At 38.6% G+C, this 24,522-nt stretch overlaps 1 non-coding gene across 1 annotated transcript; it reads left to right on the top strand.

Annotated features, from left to right (window-relative positions):
- Positions 1-22,924: 22,924 nt before the first annotated feature.
- Positions 22,925-23,031, top strand: LOC116089535. The gene has a single exon (XR_004118339.1). It is a non-coding gene; the product is annotated as a U6 spliceosomal RNA (small nuclear RNA).
- Positions 23,032-24,522: the final 1,491 nt, after the last annotated feature.

The following is a 24,522-nucleotide window of genomic DNA, read 5'->3' as shown; positions in this document are numbered from 1 at the left end:
TTTTTGGAGTCACTCAGAGCTATCAGTTTTCCTCTTAGCATTGCTTTCATTGTGTCTCATAAGTTCGGGCATGTTGTACCTTCATTTTCATTAAAATCTAAATAGTCTTTATTTTCTTCCATTTCTTCTCTGACCATGTTATCATTGAGTAGATAGTTGTTCAACTTCCATGTGTATGTAGGCTTTCTGTTTTATTTGTTGCTATTGTGGACCAGCCTTAGTCTTTGGTTATCCAATAGGATGCACAGGATTATTTCAATCTTCTTATATCTGTTGAGGTCTGTTTTGTGTCTGAGTATATGGTCAATTTTTGAGACCATGAGGTCTTAAGAAGAATATATATATTGTTCAAGCAGCATGTGTATGGTAGAGGATTGCAAAATCGATCATCAATAGGAGAGGACCTCGGCCCTGTGAAGGTTCTGTGCCCCAGTGTAGGGGAATGCCAGGGCCAGAAAGTGGGAGAGGGCGGGGTGGCAGGCATGGGGAGGGGGGAGGCAACAGGGGTTTGTTTTTGTTTGTTTTTTTGTTTTTTGGAGGGGAAACTGGGAATGGAGAAATTCTCATGTAAATAAAGAAAATATCTAAAATAAAAAAAAAAAGAAGAATATATATATATTGTCTTAGGGTGAAATGTTCTATAGATATCTGTTAAATCCATTTGGTTATACCTTCTTTTAGTTTCACCGTGTCTCTGTTTAGTTTCTGTTTTCATGATCTTTCCATTGTGGAGAGTAGGGTTGTGAAATCTCCTACTATTATTGTGTGAGGTTCAATGTGTGTTTTCACCTTTAGTAGCATTTCTTTTACAAATGTGAGTGCCCTTGCATTTGGGGTTATAGATATTCAGAATTGAGAGTTTATCTTGGTAGATTTTTCTTTTGATAAGTATATAGGTTTTTTTTTCTTTTGATAACTTTTGGTTGAAAGTCTATTTTGTTGGATATTAGGATGGCTACTCCAGCTTGTTTCTTGGGATCATTTGCTTAGAAATTTTTTCCCCATTCTTTTACTTTGAAGGAATATTTCTCTTTGACTCTGAGGTGTGTTTCCTATATGCAACCAAATGCTGGATCCTGTTTACATATCCAATGTGTAAACTTTTGTCTTCTTATTGTGTAATTGAGGCCATTGTTGTTGAGAAATATTAGGGACCAATGATCATTGTTTCCTGTTATTTTTGTTGTTAGAGTTGGAATTACCTTTGAGTGTTTCTCTTCTTATGGATTTGTTTTGAAAAGATTAATTTCTTGCTTTTCCTTGGGTGTAGTTTCCCTCATTGTTTTGGACTTTTCCTATTATCCTCTGTAGGGCTGGATTTGTAGGAAGATATTGTTTAAATTTGGTTTTGTCTTGGAAAACTTTGGTTTCTCCATCTATGACAATTCAGAGTTTTGTTGAGTATAGCAGCCTGGGCTAGTACTTTTGATCTCCTTAGGGTCTGTGTGACATTTGCCCAGTTCCTTCTGGCTTTTATAGTCTCTGGTGAGAAGTCTGATGTAATTCTGATAGGTCTGCCTTTATGTGTTATTTGACCTTTTTTCCTTACTGCTTTCAGTACTCCTTCTTTGTTTTGTGCATTTGGTGTTTTAATTATATGATGAGAGGAATTTCTTTTCTGGTCCCATCTGTTTGGAGTTCTGTAGGCATCTCTTTCTTTAGGTTAGGGTAGTTTTCTTCTATAATTTTGTCAAAGATGTTTGCTGGTCCTGTGATTTGGGAATCTTCACTCTCTTCTATACCTATTATTCTCAGGTTGGGTCTTTTCATTGTGTCCTCTGTTTCTTAAATGTTTTGAGATAGGAGCTTTTTGTTTTTTGTATTTTTCTTGACTGTTATGTCTATGTCTTGTATCTTCTGCCACTGAGATTCTCTCTTCTATTTCTTGTATTCTGTTAATGATACTTGCATCTGTGACTCCTGTTCTCTTTTCTAGGTTTTACATCCCCAGGGCTGTCTCCCTTTGAGTTTTCTTTAATTGTCTACTTCCCCTTTTAGATCATGGACAGTTTTGTTCTATTCCTTCACCTCTTAGATTGTGTTGTCCTGTATTTTTTTTTTTTATGTCCTTCCTAAAGTTCTGTATCATCTTCATGAAATGAGAGTTTAGATCTGAATCTTGTTTTCAGGGTGTTTGGATATCCAGGTCTTGCTATGGTGGGAGAACTGGGTTCTGATGTTGCAAAGTCAAATTGGTTTCTGTTGCTTTTGTTCTTATGCTTGCCTCCTGACATCTGGTTATCTCTGGTGTTATCTGGCCTCCCTGACTCTGACTGGAACCTGTCCTTCCTGTGATCCTGTGATCCTAGGGAGCTGAACTGCAACTAGGGTGTGGGCTCTGTGGGATTGGTCTGACATGGGGGCTCTACTCCCAGCCTTCGAAGCTGTGTCTGAATACCTGCAGGGTCGAACTGCCACTGGTGTGTGTGCTGTGTGGGATCAGGTCTCTGCTCCCAGAGGGCACAGGAGGGAAGCAGAAGGTGCTTGGGTCTCCAGCTGGGTGGGAATCTGCTTTCCCAGGTCACAGGAGTGCCAGTATGCCTGGTTTTGGGGCCAGGTTTAAGGTCTTACCTGTGAAACTGGATGCTTCTGAATACCTGGGGCATTGAGCTGCAGCTGGGGTGTCTGCTGTGAGGGATCAGGCCCAGTACCAGCTCTCTGCTCCTGGCCAGCATAGGTGGAAGCCAGAAAGCACCATAATCTCTGATTTTTAAGTGGGGAAAAATTTATCACATTTGTCACAATGAATGCCCAGCTCATATATATATATATATGTGCATATATATATATACACATATATACATACATATATATGTATGTGTGTGTATATACATGTGTGTATGTGTGTATATATACATACACATATATATTATATATATATACACACACATATATATGTTATACACACACACACATATATATGCATACACACACACACACACACACACACACACACACACACACACATATATATATATATATACATATATATATATATGTATAAAACCTCTTCTAAAGCCAGCTTTAAATTCTGGTCCTCTTGGGCCCATACTTCAAGAGGCACTTCTAGGCATCCTGCCCTAGTGTCTAGTAGCTTATTTTATTCACTTTAAAGGTTAGCTGGTGTAGCAATTCTTCAGTCAGGCTATGGCAAGGAGAAGATACGAGAGGTCTGGGGAGGTCAGTGTTTCCAACATGTCTGTCTAAGTTGCCAGGTCAGATTGAAAAGGCAACAAAGAGAATGATCATCAAAATGGCTCACAGACTGTGCTTTCTCAGAGCAAAGGGGGCCAAAGAGATCTTCATGTATTCAACAAGAGAATAATCAAAATGGCTCGTAGAACTCCATTTGTGTAATTCATTAGTTCTTCAATGGCTAATAGCAAGTAGGTATATGTGGAATTAGATAAAGCAAGTAGATTATATTAAAGACAAGGTACCCAGAGACTTTGACCTCTGTTCAGATCTCCAGAAGCAGGGTTTGTATTCTCACTTTCCTCTGACGATTGCCATGGCTTCTTTATTAAAGATTAGCTGAGTATATACATGTGGGCTTGTTGCTGGATTTTCTATTGTATCTCATTACATGTGGATTCTTTCACCAGTAGTATACAGCTTTATAGGAAGCTTTAAAGTTACATCCAAAATAATGTAAAACACATTGAACAGAGGATAATGATGTATGAACAGTATATTCTTTTTAACTTTGTAACTTATAGTTGAAGCTAATGATTATAAGTATATATGTATACATATATATTGATAGAGATATATCAATATCTATCTATCTATCTATCTATCTATCTATCTATCTATCTATCCTCATGTATTTGAGTGAAATCTTTGAAACTAGGTATTTCCTTAGAAACGATCATGAATTCACATAGTCACAACACTATAGGAGAGAGAATTTTTGTTATTTGTCAGAGTATCATTGTATTGCCTATGCTAGCTTCAAATTCAGAAACATTCTGTCTCAGCCTTCCAAATGCCAGGGTTATAGGATATGCTATTTTCTCTGGCAGTACAGTGATTTGTACCAATGCTCTATTATAACAATTGATGTTCACAGCTAAGAAAAATTTTAGCAATACAAATATTAGAATATACTAGATATTTAAAAGACATTTAGAAATAACTTGGAATATTTACAAAGAAGTCTTGAAGTTAGATGGTTTCAAGCTTCTGCTTCACTCTTTAGTGTTGCAGTGGACATCCTGAAATTTTTGGTTTTCCATATAGATTTGAGATATAGAAAACAGATTGCAGGGATTTTGTTTGATAATGTGTTGAGTCTGCTAACTGAGTTAGAGTTGGCATGTTGACAAGTTTTATAACTTGTAAAAAAATAGACTTAATATTTGTTCTTGTGTTGTTTGCTTTCCCTGGATCCATTAGCATATTAGTCATAGTTATTTTACATTTTCTGATAATTATAAAACCTGTGTTATATCTGAGCCTCCTAGTATTTACTTTCTTTCTAAGACCTTGATGTCTGCAGTGCCTTCTTCTGTTAACTTTGGGTGTCAGTAAGAAAATCTTCTAAAGCATAGCCATCACTCCGCAGCTCTTCTAGTATGAGTCTCTTCTCTTACTGGATGCTTGTTGACACTGTACTAAGCAGTGGCAAAAGACAAATAACTAATGCTCCTGTGATTAAATGTCAGTCTTTTATTGGTGGCATGTGTGTGGCTGTTAGTATTTAAAGTGTTTCTAGTCTCTTAGCATTTTCCTCCTGCTTGCCACACAACTTAGGTGAAACTGGGATTAGAAAGTGGCCTCTCCATCTGGAAGTCTGGTAAAATCATTTTCATGGAGGTGAGGTCTTGTTTGCAGCAAAATCACATCTCAGAATGGCCACTTTCCCTTTCCTCTTGCCAAAGACATGAAGTCATTTTTCTTGGCTCATCACCATGAGACCTGGTGGCATTCCTGGAGGCAAAGCTCATGAAAATGTGAGAGCTATAAAACTGTAGCCCTAGGAGGTTCTTTGTTAAGGGTAGTCCACACCTTGTCCACAACAATTTGTCAAAATTCCCAGGACACGTATTACCTCAGTTCATGATTCTGATACTTTCTGCTCCAGGTAAATTGATCTCAATGTGTTTCTCTTTATATTAGTCTCCCATCTCTCCAGAGGCTAGGCGTGGGATTGGATTGTAAACTTGTTTTCTGATGGGTCCACGAGAAGTTATTAGGTTCTATCTTTATGTATTTTTTTCTCTTATTGTAAGGTGAGCATGATATTTCACAGTCATGTACCTGTCAGTTTTAAAGCTAGAAGTTCTTGCATTCGTTAAAGGAACATCTTCAAGTCACAAATCTTGACAAATGTATTTCACCTGTAGTAAGGATAAAACGATGGTGTAGTCTTTAACTTATATGTTTAACTTATATGTTTAATTGAAATGATTTGTTATTGAAAGCTCAAATGAGGAGAACATAAGACACTGTACACAGATATACCCATATTTAGTTATTACAGATGTACCTGTAGTTAGCGAAGCAGCTACAGGTCTTTGTTCTTCAAATCTGAAAACTCTACATAATGTTATTTGTTTACATTTAAAAGAGGAACCTGCATGGTGAATTAGTGATGTTTGAGATGTATTATCATGTATATTACTGATAAATTACTTCTGGTTTCATTAGGCTTTTTCACATCCTGATTCTATAGCCTTCAGTTTTTGATGTTTAAAGAAAGTTTCTTTACATTTGTTTCTGTCTCTGTTCACTTGAAATGTTCTTTTTATTATCTTTATGGACTGATTCTGATAGGAGGTGAAAGACAGCCTGCAATAGATGGGTCAGCACAGTGGGTTATGCAGGGGATCTTTGGAAATCATCCTGACTTGAAAAGGTGAGCATTCTATATAGGAGTTACTATGAACTGCATGTGGACCTCACTAAACTCAAGCTAAGTGGGTTACCAATTACATTTTCCATAATTGGCCAGATGTCAGTGTCACTTGTGAGTTCAGACAAATCACATGAGAGAAGGCTGATTTGGAGGTGGTAATTTTTACTGAAATCTCTTGTTATTCCTGATAGGCTATTAATCCTGTATGCTTTTCATTGGGGGATATGAGACCTGAAGTGTCTACTTCCTGTAGCCAGGCAGGACTCCCAGTGGAGGGATAATGACGCCAACCCACCCACAAAACTTTTGATGGAAAATTTGTCCTGTCTATAAGAAGTGCAAGAACAAAGATCTAGCAGAGAATAAGCGAGTGGCCAACCAATGATTAGCCCATGGGCAAGAACCAATCCCTGGCACTCTCTTATGCTTCAAGATAGGAGCCTAGCATAACTGTCCTCTGAGATGCCCCACCTAGCAGCCAATGGAAACAGATAAAGAGACCCACTGTCAACATTAAATGGAGCACAGGGAGTCTTGTGGAAGAGTTGGAGGAAGGATTAATGGACCTGAAGGATATAGAGACTCCACAGGAAGACCAACAGAGTCAACTAATATGGACCTCTTAGTATTCTAAGTATAAAAGTATACCTTTTAGTATCCTGAAACTGAACCACCAATCAAAGAGCATACATGGGCTGGACCTAGCCACCCCCACTCCCATATGTAGCATATGTAAAGCTTGGTTCTCATGCAGGTTCCCCAACAGCAGGAGCAGGGGTTATCCCTGACTCTGTTGCCTACCTGTGGATCCTGTTCCCCTTTCTGGGCTGCCTATCCAGCCACAGTAAGAGAGGATGTACTTAGTCCTGTGATGACTTCATATGCCAGGGTGGGTTGGTACCTAGGGGGAGCCTCAGAGGATAAGGGAAAGGGTGTGGGGGAAGGGCCATGTAAGGGAGGACTGGGAGGAGATGAGAGCTGCAATCGGGATGTAAAGTGAATAAAAAGTAAATTAATGGAAAAAACATTGCACACTTTAATAGCTGAGTGATTACAGCTTTAATACATTATTTCAATAAATAAATTATATTGAACATATTTATAATACATTTATAAATTTCATGAATTAAAATAGGTGATAAACAGACAGTTTATTTTGGAAATGTAAGATTCTCCTGTTTCTTCTTCAGGGTTTAGCTCAGTGAGTCTCCTTGACCTTGCCATCCACTGGGTTGCACATGCAGTCTGGCCATTCCCACCTCATTTAAACCAATCTCTAAGTTTCAATTAGGAACCACCCTACTGGTAACTACCCACAGACCCTTTCTCCATTGCATCCAGCCTCTTCATCCAGTAATACTACATTCTTCTTCAGGGTCCAGCTTGGTAAGTCTCTCTGGCCTCATCAATTCCTTCTCCTCAACCTGCCAGATTTAGTTTAGGCACCACATACCTGCTCCTGCTTAGTTTGGCTACTCATTACTGCATGTACTTCAACCAACCTCTAGGCTTCCACAAAGACTTCACTTCCTGTCCACCAATCCACAGATGCCTACTACACCACATCTAACTTTTCTACTCAGTCAAATCTGCCCCACACCCTAGGTTTTGACCAGGAGGCATAACCTAGTTTCCTTGGTCTACTTTATTCCACCTAGACAATTTCCAAGCTCTAGGCCCAACCATTGGCATATCCTTTCTTCTGCCCCAACCTGCTTTATCTGTATTAGACATGGAGCAAAAAGAAAAGGATGAAGAGGCTGGATGCAATGGATAAAAGGTCTGTGCATAGTGACAGGTAGATAAAAGAAATTCACATGCCCTGACCCCATTGTATAAAAGCCAAATAATATGAAAGATCAAGTCAGTATCTTTTCTCCAAAACTACCAGCTCTTTGGAAATGTTTGTCACCTCTAATTACTTTGATGAAACTTAGAACTCAGAATTTAAAAGAACAATCATAAACTCTACTAAATAATTAAAAAAGTTTAAAGAAGACACAAAGAAAGAGTTCAATGAAATGAAAGAGAAAGAACTTAAGGAGAATAAACATCTGAGTGATAGTGAAGAAAACACAAGCATAAAAGTGATGGAAATGATGAGGACAATCTGGGACTTAGAATGGAATTTAAAAGAAGATAGAAAGATTGAAGAGGAATCAAACTGAAGTGAAGATGTAATTTAAAAATTCAATGTCACAACTGGAAAACTTCGAGGCAGAGTATCAGGTTCCAAAGATAAAGTAGAGGATAAAGATCAAACAAGCAAGTAATGTGTAAAATTAAAACACATACACACACACACAGACACACACACACACGCACACAAAGAGAAAATATGGGAAATATGTTAAAAAAATCCAAACCTTTGAATTATAGTTAGTCATAGTTAAGAGATAAGAATCTCAAGCCATTGACATAGGCCAGATCTTCAACAAGATTATAAAAGAAAACTTCCTCAAATTAAGGAAAAAACACACACATGTAGACAAAAATCACATAGAACATGAAATAGACAAGAGCAAAAAAGAAAATGTCTTTGGTGTATTACAGTTAAAATGCTACATATATAGAAGAAAGTATAAGACTAGCCAGATAGTGGAGGCACATACCTTTATCCCAGTACTCAGGAGACAGAGGCAGGAGATCTTTGAGTTGGAGGCTATCTTGGACCATAGAGTGAGTTCCAGAACATCCAGAGGTATAAACTCAGTCTTAAAAAACCAAAACCCAGGGCTGGAGAGATGGCTCAGTGGTTAAGAGCACTGAGTGCTCTTCTAGAGGTTCTGAGTTCAATTCTCAGCAACCACAAGGATCTGATGCCCTCTTCTGTTGTGTCTGAAGACACAGACAGTCGGCTTATATATAAAATAAATAAATCTTTAAAAACAAACAATAATAATAAAAAAAAAAACCCAACCAGCCAAAAAATCCTAAAAGCCTCAAACAACCTCAAAACACAAAAGAAAGGAAGAAAGATTGAGTATAGAAAGATGTAAAGAGAAAAACAGACAAAGGAAAACTGATTAATATAAGACTTAATTTCTCAATGGAAACTTTGAAAGCCAGAAGAATCTGGGGTAATGTATTCCAAGTTAAAAGAGTATGAAGGTCACCTTAGACTGATTTACTTAGCAAAACTATCCTCTATAATTAAAAAAAGAAAGAAAAATTTCCACAATATAGAGAACCTAAAAAATTCTGTGTCCAGCAAACCAAACTTAAGGAAAATACAGGAAGAGTACTCAAATACTCCTGAAAAGAGGAATGAACATAGCAGAGGCCGTGAAAAGGAATATAATTGATGTGTTAGAACGGCGGCGGGTAGAGTCAGGACATACCACACACTAGGCCCAAACAGTTCCACGTGTAAGAGGTTTAATTGAGAGGGAGAGAGGGGACAGTAGCGCATCAAGAGAGGAGGGGGAGAGAGAGAGATGGAGGAATGTTCCCCATATATATATATGGGTTCTGACGTAGTGGCTGCAGGTAAAGGTGGGAGGTAAGCCCAATGGATTCTGGGAATATGGTGGCTGTTGTTCCGGCAACAGGTCTGTGGACTCGCCCATGCATCACCACAGGCTTTGGATGCTCTGATGATAACAATAACATTATTATTATTAAAATGCAAAGTACCATTGCCTTAGTCACTGGTCTATGGCTATAAAGAAACACCATGACCAAGGAAACATTTATAACAGAAAACATTTAATTGGGGAATTGCTCATAGTTTTGGATGTTTAGTCCATTATCATTATGGCATGACACAGCATGCAAGCAGTAACTGAGAGCTACAGTCTGATCCATAAGAAAAAAACGAGACTAGTCTTGGCACGGGTTTTTGAAATATCCACCTTCAGTGACACAGTTCCTCCAAGGCCATACCTTGTAATCCTTTTAATTCTCTTAAATAGTGCCACGATCTGGTGACTAACCATTCAAATATATGGGGGCCTATAGTTGCTGTTTTTATTCAAACCACCACAACAGAGAACACAAATGACAACACTCAAAATCAACAACATGGTTACCCCAGTTAATACACATTTCAATAAAACTTTTAAAATATTCATGGCCTCAATTCTCTAACCAAAAGACCCAGGTTGACTTGAATGTATCAAAACTCAAAATCCAGCTCTTCAGTCTCACTCCTAGTCTTGTAGTCGCCTACTTGCAGTGCATCTATTTTATCTCCATTCTTTGAGACTGCTACCAGAACCTTAGTGCAGAGACTGCTATTTGTGGACCCTCTCAGCCTTCCAGACTAGCCCATTCCTATTCCTTTGTGTCAGCTCTTGATACCTGAAAACATTTTTTTTTTTTATCAGGGACCCATATAGCCACACTGGGCTTGGACTCAGATAGGCAATTTTCACTCTCCTTCCTATCCTCTATTACAATCTCATTTTCACCCCTAATCCTGTAGCTGCTGGCTTACAAGTGCCCCGCCTCCCACTCTACCTCCAACCCATAGGGATTTCCTCTTTTGTTATAGACTCTGGGTCCTCCTAACCTTGTCATCTGTAGCTGCCAGCAGCCACTCAACTGGGTTTCTCAAAGGAAAGCTGAGGTCTTGGAGTGGGGGATGGGACAGCGAGAGAAATAATGAGACCAAGACAAAGTTTCTGATCAAGGTCCAATGTTTACTTAGAAGTCTCAGTATATAAAGGGAAGGGAACCAATCCCCCCTCAATGCCAGGATCTCGTTGCCTCATTAGCATATTGTTGCTAGTCAGGCAGGTAGACTCAGTAGGTGGTGGCTCCTTGTAGGAAACTTCAGAAGCTGCAGAACAATAGACTTCTCCTATCTTGGAAAACTCCACCCTAGGTGGGCTAGCTGTGGTAGAGCAGGGTCTGGGGGAAGGGTACAATCATCCATTTCTCTTCAAATGTATTCTTTGTCTTATTGCAATGTACTTGCAGGAGCCCCTACCTCCCACTACATCCCCAACTTTTTGGGGACCCTCTCCTTTCATTATGAACAGGATCAACTTATCACATTTCTGTAGGCCCTCTCAGCCTTTTTTCATGGCCCATTTCTATTCCTCTCTACCATCCACTGACAGCCACCACCTTCTTAAGATGGCAAAAAGGTAACAAAAACCTAGGCACGGAACACCCACTAACAAAGACCAGATACCAACACGTAGAATCATCTCAATAATCCTAAATTCAGATGTCTAGACACCACCATAAAAATACAAACACTAATACTGGTAAGACAAAGAGAATGTATGCCTGGAGAAATAGGGATGAAGGAATAGGAGTACTTTCATCTGTATCAAGAGTTGGTGTACTCAGTATATGGAGATGAGGTAGAAGGAGGGACATTTGTAAGCAGGCTGATATTGGGGGTGAAACAGGCAAGATCTTAATGGAGGACAGAAAGGAGACTGAAAATCACCTACTTGAGTCTCAGCCTGGTGTTTCTCCTGGGGATCTCAGGTAGAAAGTGCTTCCAGGTATAGACAACTGACACAAAGGAATAGGAGTGAACTAGAAGGAAGAGATGATAGAGTCAATGGGAAGGAACAAAACTGGGTCTGTACCAGGGTTTACAGTTCTCTTCCTCCTCTTTCTTCCTTCTCTGCTTTCTCCTCCTCCTCTTCTTCCTGTTCCTCTTCCTCCTCCTGCTACTGCTCCTGTCATTTGTTTTTGTTTCTTTGTTTCATTTTTTGTTTTTGTTTTTGTTTGTTTGATTTGTTTTGTTTTGAGACAGAGTTTCTCTGTGTATCCCTGACTGTCCTGGAACTCACTAACTCAGACACCCACATGCCTCTGTCTCCTCAGTGCTGGGATTAAAACTGCATGTCATTGGGGCTGGTGAGATGGCTTAACTGGTAAGAACACTGACTGCTCTTCTAAAGGTCCTGAGTTCAAATCCCAGCAACCACATGGTGGCTCACAACCACATGGTGGCTCACAACCACATGGTGGCTCACAACCACATGGTGGCTCACAACCACCCGAAATGAGATCTGACACCCTCTTCTGGTGTGTCTAAAGTTAGCTATACCGTGTATATACGTATAATAATAAATAAATAATAATTTTAAAAAAGTGTGTGTCATCATGCCCCACACCAAGGTTTTTTTAATGTCATTCATTTTTTATTGCCTTTGTAGTCTTAAGTTATTTCATACAGTATATCAAGCTCTTTGCCCTCACAATTTTGCATTCCACGCCCCCCCCAACCCACCCCCTGTTTATGCTCTGGAGGTTGTGGGACCTGGGAGAATGGAGCTGTTTAAAAAAAGGCAAATTAAAGTCTCATGTAATAGCCACCTTTATTCAGAGCAAAAAGTAATTTATACTGAGGGGTAATAATAATCATGTGAGTAATGTGTACAGTCACATGGCAAACCACATGTGGCAGACAAGCCACATCTGGTGGCCAAGCTGCATGGAACATAAACAAACAACATAAAGGAACACAAACTAATAACATATAGCCAGTTGTAATGAAAAATCTCAAGTAAACTCAATCCTACCTATACACAGTATCTTGGAGAAACATGAAAACATAATCCAAGAATAATTCCATTCTTCAAGATCATCTTCAGTCAATGGATGTGCTGGAGCTTCTAACAGTTCCTGAAGATAGATGGAGAACTAACTAAAGAGGAGAAAGGCAGAAAGAAGACACAGAGACAAGAGAGAGATTTGGAAGGACTGTTAGTCAATACTGCAACCCCAAGTTTATTTGACACAGCCTTTTTATACCTCACAGGACCATGGGAAACAAAGCCACAAGCCAGTAGTAACAATGACTGACAAACACATAGGATATCTGTACCCATCTGTAAGCCTCCCTGTTTCTTCCAGCAAAGTTAATAGAATATCCAGGGCCTCAACCTTGTACCTCAAATGTATCTCTTACTGTTCTATTCATCATCAGGCCAGGAAATTTGCTTACCTGAAGAACATCTTTCCAGGCCAGCAAACCTGCTTTGAACCTGCCTAGCAGGCAAACTTTTTCTCTGCTAGAGAAGAGATAACTGGCTCCTAACAAATGGAGAATACTTATCTAAATGTGGTTCCAGTGAGGCACCTAAGGGAGTCATCACTAGCATGGTTATTCTTGGCACTGTTTTTACTTTTGATTTTGCTTGAACGGGGGAAAAGGGAGACAGCAGAAGAGGGTGGATTCTAGTTTTTCCTCTTATCAATTTTAATATTTGATTATCCAGCTCATATTCATTCAAGGAATCAGTTCTCTCTTCTTCATGATTAGCATCCTTATCTTTCATAAGCATTTTGATATCCGTCCCAATGAATGCCCAAGCGATTCTAAATTGAAAGGGAATCTTTTCACCTTATTCATAAGCCTTTTTACCTTCTTTTTAATTCAATTTTTAAAATTGAAAATAGATTCTTGAAGAGCAGACCATTCCAGCCAGAATAACAGATAGATCTCCCACCTGAGGAACTTTCTATTACCTTAGTTCCCACAGATACAATCCTACTTCATCCTTTTCACCAGAATCCTGGTGGATCTGTTGCTGTGTCCCATTTTCCAAAATATGGAGAATATTCTCTGCTCTTGTGCAGGCCATAACAACCAAAAGAACAGGTAGGCAGAGACTCTTCACTGGATCAAAGATGCCAACATAAAACCAGAGTCACTGAACCTGACAGAAGTGCATTGACATGCATTGGCATAGAAAACAACTTTCTGAACACCTATAGCTCAAGCACTAAGATCAACAATTAATACATGGGACCTCATGAAAAGCTTCTTCAAAAGACACCATCAATAAGACAAAATGGCAGTCTACAGGTTGAGAATATTTTACTTTATGTTTCTCTTTTAGGGAATGATCTCCCTGCCAAGGTTAATGACTCCATGATGAATAGAAGCAGCTCAATTCCAGAAAGCAAGAATGTGTCTAGTGATCTTCAGGAAAATGGTGATACTGTGAGCTTCAGGACAGCCTTTAAGGCTGTGGGAAAGAATTCTGTAAACATGAGTTCAAAAGTAACATAAATCAGTGAAAGAATGTCTCTTTACAGGATTTCTCAACTATGCAAAATATACGGATGCAGTATGAATTGTATGGGGGGCCTTCATGGACCTGAAAGAACAAAGGCAGCCACCATAATGAGTCAGCTTAGGCAGAAAGGTATTAAGAAAGGAGATATGATTTGATAGAGAAGAAAACCTGGGTCACAAAAGAAAAAGGAATAGTAGAATATATAAAACAACAAGGATCAGATAGATGATTATATAATATTAGTAGTAAAATGGTGGTCTCCTCCACAGAAGCCATCAGCAACTAAAAATGATACAGATATTCTACTCCTTAAAGGAGGTAGTTATTTATATGTGTGATCCAAATATAGATTGGAGGTGGACAAAAAGTCTGGTACCAAGAAAAAAGATGATGGCTTAATGATTTTCCTGTTTTCTGAAATTGCTTAATACTTTTCAATAATATGCCTTGAAACTGTTGAGATAAAAAAGAAAAAACTCAAAGATTAAAAACATGTATTGACATGTTTATATTAACAATTATAAAAATGAGCTTCAATGCTATTTGCCTCAACATGAACAAGAGCTTACTAAATTGCAAATATACATATACATATGTATATATACAATACAAATACAATCCTATGTATATATACATATATATATGATATATGTATATATGTATATATAATGATATATACATGTATATATCATTATACTTAAAGATAACTTTCTCACTTAAAAATAGCCTCTATGTCTAGACTTGGCAGCCACAAGTGTTGTGCCCAGTGAACAGCATGGGGCTGGTTACATTAAAAAAATGTACTTGCTGTCTGGTTCATTTGCCTTGAATGCACTCTGTATCTCAGTTTCTATTTCTAAGGGTCAAGGGGTTACAGTCATAAAGTGCTAACTCATAGTATGATCTAAAGGGAATCTGGGTAAATGATTATACTGATATGCATTTTCTAAGTAGGTAGCTTATGCAAACAGAAGACTGGGCTTTGGTTTGCACGAGAGAGCTATTTGAGGAGATCACAGAGCTGTCAGCTTACATTCATCACAGACTCCACATCTTTCTTCCACCCCTCCCAAGTATCCTTTCCTCAGAACCCTCTCTCAAGCTGAGGTTGGAACTCAGCAATCAGAGAGGGTTTATCCAGCAATTGATGGGAACAGATGCAGAGACACACAAGCAAACATTAAGCATTAGGCACAACTTGGGGCACCCCATAGAAGGACTGTAGGAGCCAGAGGGACTGAGGACAATTGAAGAACATGGTCCAGAGAATCAACTAAGCAGGGCTCATAGAGGTTCCCAGGGACTGAAGCAATATGTGCAGATCCTAAATGTGTCTGAACTAGTGGAATTGCTTTAAGTTTCTTTCTGTTTAATTTGGATGTTGGCTATCAGTTTGTTGAAAATTACTTTTATTATGTTTAGGTATGTCATTTGTATCTCTGATCTCTCCTAGACTTTAATCATGAAGGGGTATTAGATTTTGTCAAAGGCTTTTCATCATCCAATGAGATGATCATGTGTTTTCTTTCAGTTTGTTTATATAGTGTATTACATTGACAGATTTTCATATATTGAACTATCCCTGCATCTCTGCATAGAAGTTAACTTGATAATGTTGAATGTGTTCTTAGATTCATTTTGCAAGTATTTCGTTGAACAGTTTGCTTCAATATTCATGAGGGAAATTGGTCTGTAATTCTGTTTCTTGGTTGAATTTTTGTGTGATTTAGGTATCAGGGTGACTACAGTCTCATATAATTAATTTGGCAATGTTCCTTCTATTTTTATTTTGTGGAATAATTTGAGGAGTATGGAAATGAACTTTTCTTTTAAGGTCTGGTAGAATCTGCACTAAAGCCATCTGGTCCTGGGCTGTTTTTGGTTAGAAAACTTTTAATGACTGCTTTTCTTTCTGTGGGGTTACAGATCTATTAAGATTGTTTATTTGATTTTGATTTAATTTTTATAAGTGGTATTTATTAAGAAAATTGTCCATTTATTTTAGATTTTCCAATTTTGTGGAGTACAGTTTTTTGAAGTATGATCTAATGATTCTTTGGAGTTTAGTTTCTGTCATTATGTACCCCTTTTTGTTTCTGATTTTTAATTTGGATATTCTTTCTCTGGCTTTTAGTTTAGATAAGAGTTTATCTATGTTGTTGATTTTCTCAAAGAACCAGCCCATGTTTTCATTGTTTCTTTGTATTATTCACTTTGTTTCTTGTTGATAGATTTCAGCTGCACGATTGATTATTTCATGCTGTCTACTCCTCTTGGGTGTCTTTGCTTCTCTTTGCTCTAGAGATTTCATATGTGCTGTTAAGGTGCTAGGATGAGAGCTTTCCAGTTTCTTCATGAAGGCGCTTTAATGCTATGAACTTTCCTTTTTCCTTTTAGCACAGTTTTCATTATGTCCCATAAGTTTTTGTATGCTGTCTATTAATTTCATTGAATTATGGGAAGTTTTTAATTTCCTTCTTCATTTCTGCCCTCACCCAGTGGTCATTCAATAAAGAATTGTTCAATTACCATGGTGTTTCTGTCATTGTTGAAATCCAGCTTTAATCCTTGGTTGTCTGAGAGGATTTAAGGGGTTATTTCAATTTTTTTCTATCTGTTGAGACTTGTTATGTGACCAAACATTTGTTTAATTTTTGAGAAACTCTTGTTTCTTTTGTGTTTGAGTGTAATGCTCTATGGATATCTATTAGGTCCATTTGAGTCATGTTATCTGTTTGCTTCATTCTTTCTCTGTTTAATTTTTGTTAGGTGACCTGTCCATTAGTAAGAGTAAGTTATTGAAGTCTCCCATTATTAATGTATGAGGTTTGGTGTATGATGTAAGTGTTAGTAATGTTTCTTTTACAAATATGTAATGTTTCTTTTACAATTTAAGTTTCTTTTAAATATAGGTACCCTTGGGATATAGATGTTGAGAAACATGGTGGTGAATTTTCTTTTGATGAGTAAGAAGTGTCTTTTCCCATCTCTTTTGACTAACTTTGGGTTGCAGTCTATTTTGTTAGAAAAGCTATACTGGGTTGCTTCATGGAACCATTTGCTTGGAAAATCTTTTTCCAATTCTGAGGTAATGTCTCTCTTTCATGTTGAGGTGTGATTCTTGTATGCAGCAGAAGAATGGATCATTATTTTGCATCTGTTCTGTTCATCTGTTTCTTTTTACTGTAAAATTTATATTGAGAGATATCAATGACCAATGATTGTTACTTCTTATAATTTTGTTGTAGTTGTTGTTGTTGGTAGTGTGTGTATGTGTGTTCCTTCTTTGGGTTATGTTGGTGTGAGATTGTTTACTGTATATTTGTGTATGTAACTAACTTCCTTGAGTTGGAGTTTTCCTTTTAGTACCTTCTGTAGGGCTGGATTTATAGATAGATATTGTTTAAATTCAATTTATCATAAAATATCATGCTTTCTCCATCTATGGTGATTGAAAGTTTTGCTGTGTATAGTAGTCTGGGCTGATAACTGTCCAGGCACTTCTCTGGCTTTTAGAGTTACAATTAAGAAGTAGAGTGTAATTCTCATGGGTCTGACTATATATATGCTACTTGGCCTTTTTCTCTTGCTGCTTTTAATATTCTTTCTTCTGTTTGTTTAATGTTTTGACTATTATGTGGACTCTCCTTTCCTATTCATTCTATTTGGTGTTCTATAAGCTTCTTGTATTTTTTGATTGATTGATTGATTTTTATTTATTTTTTTTAAAGATTGATTTATTTATTTTATGTGTATGAGTACACTGTAGCTTTACAGATGGCTGTGAGCCATCATGTGGTTGCTGGGAATTGCACTCAGGACCTCTGCTTGCTCTGGCCCTTATTTATTTATTATATGTAAGCACATTGTAGCTGTCTTCAGACACTCCAGAAGAGGGTGTCAGATCTTGTTACTGATGGTTGTGAGCCACCATGTGGTTGCTGGGATTTGGACTCAGGACCTTTGGAAGAACAGTCAGTGCTCTTAACCACTGAGCCATCTTTCTATCCCTGCTTCTTGTGCCTTTATAAGGTTAGAGAAAAAAAAGTTTTATGATTTTTTTAAAACATATTTTCTAGGCGTTTAAGAGCTGGAATCTTTCTCTATTCCTACTATTCTTAGGTTTGGTCTTTTGGTAGTATCCATGATTTCCTGGATGTTTTATGTCGAGAAATTTTTAGATTTAACATTTTCTTTAACTAACCACAGCCTGAGAGTTGTTGGCATAAATTTATTGCAACTTAGTTTTATTAAGGGCTCAATCTCTCTTCTAACCAGCAGAGGTAAGGGAAGAAAAAAGTTATTAGGCCATGGGGGAAGTAGACCTGTTCAGCAGTAGTTCCTTGGGGTGAGCTCCATCTTGTTTCTCAGGAGTTCAGTCCCATAGGAAACACCAAATATGATTCAGCAGCTGCAAACCAGTTCACCAGGCAGGCAGATACCACACATGAACTGGCAGTTACAATCCAGTCCTTTTGGCAAGCAGACACCAGGCATGAACCAGCAGCTGTAGTTCAATCCTGAGGAGAGGCTGTGGAAGGAGCAAGCTGCCACAGGAACCTCATGAGCAGTTCATAGGCCAGGTTTCCTTAATGGCAGTGCAACCACAAGCTGAACTCAACAACACTATGTAAGGTAAACCAATACATGTGTATCTTTAGTGAAGAATATCGAGGTAGAGCAAACCAAACCAATGCTCAGTGCTCATCCCTCACTATGTGTGGGGTCATATTTATACTCCTTCCTCACAGGTCCTTTCATGTGTGTGCTCTATCAAAACAGTTTTTTTACCTGTGTCTGCTCCAGCAAAACATCCTTTCATGTGTGTCTGCTTCAGGAAAATATTCTTTTCTGTATCTGCTTTACCAAGACATCCTTTCACCTGTGTTCCCAGCAAAACATCATTTGACATAACTAATTTTCCAAAGAAATTAGAAATTTCTACTTCAGAAGGTTTCATCTCTTTTATTCTGTCAGTAATTCTTCCATCTATATAGTTCCTATTCACTTTCTTAGATTTTTCCCTTTCCAGAATTCTCAAAGTTCACATTTTCTTTATTGCTTCTATTTTCATATTCAGGTCCTGAATAGTTTTATTCTTTTTCTTTAACTGTTTGTTTTCTCTTGGCTTTCTTGACATTTTTTAATGCAATTTATTGATTTCCTCTTATTTTTTATTTTCTTCTTTTCAATTTCTTTAAGGGATTTATTAATTTTCTCTTTAAGGACCACTATCATCTTTATGAAGTTGGTTTTTCTTGTGCTTAGCTGTGTTGGAATATCCGGGGTTTGTTGTAGTAGGATAGCTGGTCTCTGGTAGTGATATATTGCCCTGGATGTTATTGGTTTTGTTCTTATACTGACTTTTAGGCATCTAGATTCCTCAGTGTAAGTACTGATTTCTGGGTTTGTATTTGTTGAATAAGTGCTTTCTATCTTGTTTTGTGTTTCATCTTTAGTCTTCTGGCTAGAGTAGCCTGTGATTGAGTAGAGAGTATTCACTATAGCTGGAGGTTGGACTTTTGATGGCCTTGATATCTTCTGGTCTAGCAGGGGTTAATTGCTCAAGTTGCTGGAGTTCTGGCTATGTGTGTGTCCTCTGTTTTGTCCAGGGGTCCTCTGGGATTCAGGATGCTTGCTGGCCTGGCCTCTGGCATAGTAGTAGGCTTCTGATGGAGATGTGGGCTGCTGCAATATGGTTACAAAGATAGGAGGGGCTCTTGTAGTTATGCTGCACAGGTGTGTGCAGGGTGGAGCACATTCTTTTTGGGTTCAGTGAGTAGACCTGGCCTCTAGGGTTCAGGAAGCTCGCCTGGTCTCTGGCTGGGGGGGAAGCTTCTGCCAGAGGTGTGGGTTGGGCTATGTTGATGAGGAGAGCCTGAAACTATTTTCAACAGGTTGTCTATATGATACTCCAAGACTCTGTCTTAAAAGTTTGGTTTTCCTGCAGAAGATCTATAAAAAGAAAATTTATGTGAATTTAATAAGATAGCTACACAAAAACCATTTGATGTTTGGGAAACTGAACAGGAAGAGTCTAAGACTATCAGCCAAAGGTGATGTAACAGACAAACTTTCTGTCTCACCATATTCTTATGGGATGGGTCAGATATAACCCTTCTGGTGAAATCATTCCCATTTTATGAAGGGAGCTGTGCTTCTATGCTCCCACACTGTAATCACAGGCTATGAACTACTATCATGGTATGCAAATTCTTAGGCAATTTTCCTTCTTTGAATGTATGATTAGAACATTTTCAGTATCCAGATGGCAGCTTTCTGAGCTAGTTATTCCCACAAAAGAAAAATTATAGAGCATTCAAATGATGGATCCACTTGTCATGGCAAATTTTATGTGTCACCTTGACCAGGTAATGGACTGTTGCAGGATTTTCCCTGTCCAATGACATTAGGACAGCAGGAGGCCTGTGATTGGACAGGGAAAAGGGAGACAGTGTCTCAGGGGAGAGAAGGCAAAATGGAGGTGGACGTGAACCAGTATGGCTTGAACAGCCACAGGTAGTTATGATATCATAAAGTTAGAATATTTGGGATAAAGCTTTTATCATTATCAATTGGTTCTGAAATTATTGTATTGGCATCTTATAAATTATTTATTGATATATAAATCTGATTGGTTAATATAAGGTTCAAGAGTTTTGCTTTACTTGGTTACTGGAATGTGGGACCACTGATGGTGGAGAGGGAACTAGTGGCTCCAGAGACAAGCGAGCGAGATGCTACGGGGCTAGCTGGAGACAGGTGCTGGTGGCAGAAGTGCTGAGCATGGTCAGCCCCTCACTGGGGAGTTGGCAGGTTGAGAGAATCAGGAGTGTGGAAGTTTGTGGGTTCTTTTTTAAATATTTCCTGCAACCATGGACTTGACCAGATGGCTGGCAAAATGTTAAGTCTGGGTGTGTCTGAATCTAAGGAGGCTCCCAGGAAATATTAACATTTGACTCAGACATTTTGATTAAAGAAGACCCACACTCACCAACGTGATACTTGGTTTTCTTAGGAAGACTCATGATTTTTCTGGAGGAAGATTTACAAGATATGCACAATAAGCTCTACTTTGTAGTTGCTGGTCTTGAGTTTATAACCAATATTTACTTATTTATTTTTCTTTCTATTGGATAGTTCCTTTATTTACATTTCAAATATTAGCCCCTTTCTCAGTTTCCCCTCTGGAAACCTCCTAATCCTTCCTTTACCTGCTTCTATGAGGGTGCTCACCCAGCCACCCACACCTGCCTCCCTGCCCTGACATTCCCTTACACTGGGGCATTGAGCCTTCCTAGGACCAAGAGCCTCTCTTCCCATTGATGTCTGACAAGGCCATTCTCTGCTACATATGTGGCTGGATACATGGGTCTCTCTTTGGTTGGTGGTTTAGTCCCTTGGAGCTCTGAGTGTTCTGGTTGGCTGATATTGTTATTATTTCTATAAGGTTGCAAACCCCTTCAGCATCTTCAGTCCTTTCTCTAACTCCTTCATTGGGGACCCTGTGCTAAGTTCAATGGTTGGCTGGGAGCATCTGCCTCTGTTTTTGTCAGGCTCTGGCAGAGAGTCTCAGGAGACAGCTATATCAAGCTCCTGTCACTATGCACTTCTTGGCATCCACAATAGTGTCTGGATTTGGTGACTGTAAATGGGATGGATCCCCAGGTGGGGCAGTCTCTGGGTAGCCTTTCCTTCAGTCTCTGCTCCATACTTTGTCTCCCTACTTGCTCCTGTGAGTATTTTGTTCCCCTTTCTAAGAAGAACCAAAGCACCCACACTTTGGTCTTCCTTCTTCTTGAGCTTCATGTGATCTGTGAATTGTATCTTGGGTATTCTGAGTTTTTGGGTTAATATACACTTATCAGTAAGTACATACCGTGTGTGTTTTTTTGTGATTGGGTTAAGTCACTCAGGATGATATTCTCTAGTTCCATCTATTTGCCTAAAAATGACCAGTATTTATTATTTATTCTTTTTCTATTCACTCTATACTTTTTCACTGTCTAAGTCTCCAAGTACCTTGTCCTTAAAATAACACAATTGCTCTAATTCCACATGCACACTTACTAATGGCTATTGAAGTAATAAGGAATTCCATAATGAGTCATCATGACATAGTGCTTTCCCTCCAGTTATATAGTATCACCTCTGTTCATGTGTAGTTTACCTTTCTGTTTGCCCCCATTTTCTTGTTGACTACCTAGAGGTCCTTCTTGTCTTCCTTGCTTTTAAGAAAGCGTGTCCCATCAGCCGTTTTTTATAATATCTCTTGGCCATTATGTTCTAGAGGCCCTTTCAACCTGACTACCATGTACAGTTCTTACACACATGGTCTATGTGACAACCAAATGCTGCTATTAATTTTTGTTTCCTCTTGAGTCTTTTCTCCCCAGTGATAAGTTCCAGAATACTAGTATCTGTCATCAACCTTAGTCTTCAGTGCAGCCATTAAGAAGCTTCTCAGTGATTCTGTCTTTGCTTAGTATCCTCCTTAGCATCATAGTTAATGCATTGTTCTCCAGCCTCTCCCAAGGAACGTCAACTTGCAGGCTCTCCAGTCCCATGTAATACACTAATTTGGGAATATCCACTGTTCTGGAACATTTACTTCCTTCTTTCAATGCTGTGTTTTGTTTTATCATTTCTAATTTACTAGTAAATATCACTCATCATTTTTACAAGCTTCTAATAGGTGCCTTGGAAGGATGTCGGAACTTGGTCTTGAGGTGTGTGCCAGGGTATTAAATCCTGAGTCATACTGAGCTCCCCACCTCTGTGTATACAACCTCTCCTGAACTGAGCTTTACATTTGGGTCCCTCCTGGGACAGGAACTTCATGAGTCACTCCCAGGCATCCTGTCCCAGTGCCTAGTAGCTTATTTTACTGCATATCACTTCTTCAGACCGGCTATGGTAATATTTGGCCCTAGATAATGTTCTAGTTGAAAGAGAAGAGGCAGAAAGCAATGATAGTTAGGGTAGTGTTTCCAACATGTCTGTCTCCACTGGGGATTCTATACAGTGTTCAGAATCCATTTATTAATCAGCATTAAAGAAGCTGAAACAAGTGCTTGCTTTGGGAGCATGTATACTACAATTGACATGATATAGAGAAGAATAGCATGGCCCCTACACAAGGATGCCATGCAAATCTATGAAGCATTCCATATTTTTATGATACTTTGCTATGTTTACAGATAGGAGCCTATCATGACATGACTGTCCTTTGAGAGACCCAGCAACTGACTGAAACAGATGCCAAACATTGGACTGAGCACAGGGACTCTTATGAAGAGTTGGCAGAAGGCTTGAGGGTCCTGAAGGAGATGGGAACTCTACAGGAAGACCAGCAGTGTCAACTATCCTGGACCCTTGGGATCTTTCAGAAACTAAACCATCAACCAAAGAGCATATACAACATGGACCTAGCCTCTCCCTGCCACCCCTGTCCTCCCCACCCCCACCCTGCACACATATAGCAGATATGCTGCTTGATCTTCATGTGAGACCTCCAAGAGCTGGAGCAGGGGCTGTCTCTAAAACAGGTCTGTGGAATTTGTTCCCCTTGCTGGGCTGCCTTGTCTGGCCTCTGTGAGAGAGGATGTGCCTAGCCCTGCAGAGATGTGTTGTGCCAGGGTCAGGGGATACCCAGGAGGGACTTCCACCATCTCAGAGGAGAAGTGGGGAAAGATGGGGGGAGGGATTGTTTGAGTGGTGAATGGGGGACTGCAACTAGGATGTAAAGTGAATAAATAAATTAATTAATGGGGAAAAAAGAAACTGGAATCATTTCCTTCTTTTATTTTTAAAGAGTAAATTTTTTGAGGAGAATCTACATCTGGAAAGAATGTATATAGTAAAATAAATTGTATTTTTTATCTTTTGTTTTTTATTAATATGTATTAATTGTGTGTTTTAATGAGGCTTATTGTGTTATTTCTATATACTGTGTATCATACACTGCTTAAAACTAATTTTCCTTCATTTACAATCTCCTACTTTATTCTCTGTATATCAGTATTCTGTGTTCAAGTGAGTGATTTTTGGTTTTGTAATTAACTTTTGAGCCAGGAGTTTTATTAAATATTTAGTCTGGTACTCATTATATGACTCAGATTCGCCATGAATTCCTTGCTTCAACCTCTCAAGTGCTTTGAATTCAGGTGTATATTACCAAGGCCTGGTTGCACTACTTAGTTAATTACAAATTTAAGGAACTTGCATTTAAAATACATCTTACTTACTTTTGAAAATTTCATATATGAGTGCTCTACTTATATTATTTTCCCCTTTTTTCTTTTTCAAAATATTTATTGTCCCTTCTCTATTCCTCAAATTTACTACTGCATATATATAATGTTTATGACTGACTACTTATTATTGGATCACCCAGGGGCTGGTCCTTGGAGAAGACTGATTTCATGTTATTCAGCAATCATTAGCCTATAGTAGTTCTTTGATGGGTCTAGAGGGTGGGTCCCTGTGAGATTTTCCCACCCACTTTGGCATGTCAATTAGTGTAATTACTTTTCAGGAATTATTTAAACAGCCACGTTGTTGAGATTTCATGGACACTTTAAAAAATTTTTTTTTTTTACTTATTCATTTTATATCCCACTCACTTCCTCCCTTCAGATCACCTCCTCCCACAACCCCCCTTCCTTC

This window comes from Mastomys coucha, unplaced genomic scaffold, assembly GCF_008632895.1.
Source record: "Mastomys coucha isolate ucsf_1 unplaced genomic scaffold, UCSF_Mcou_1 pScaffold14, whole genome shotgun sequence".
Taxonomy (NCBI): Eukaryota; Metazoa; Chordata; class Mammalia; order Rodentia; family Muridae; genus Mastomys; species Mastomys coucha.
The sequence above is the reverse complement of the archived record's forward strand: the minus strand, read 5'-3'. Positions and strand labels throughout refer to the sequence as shown.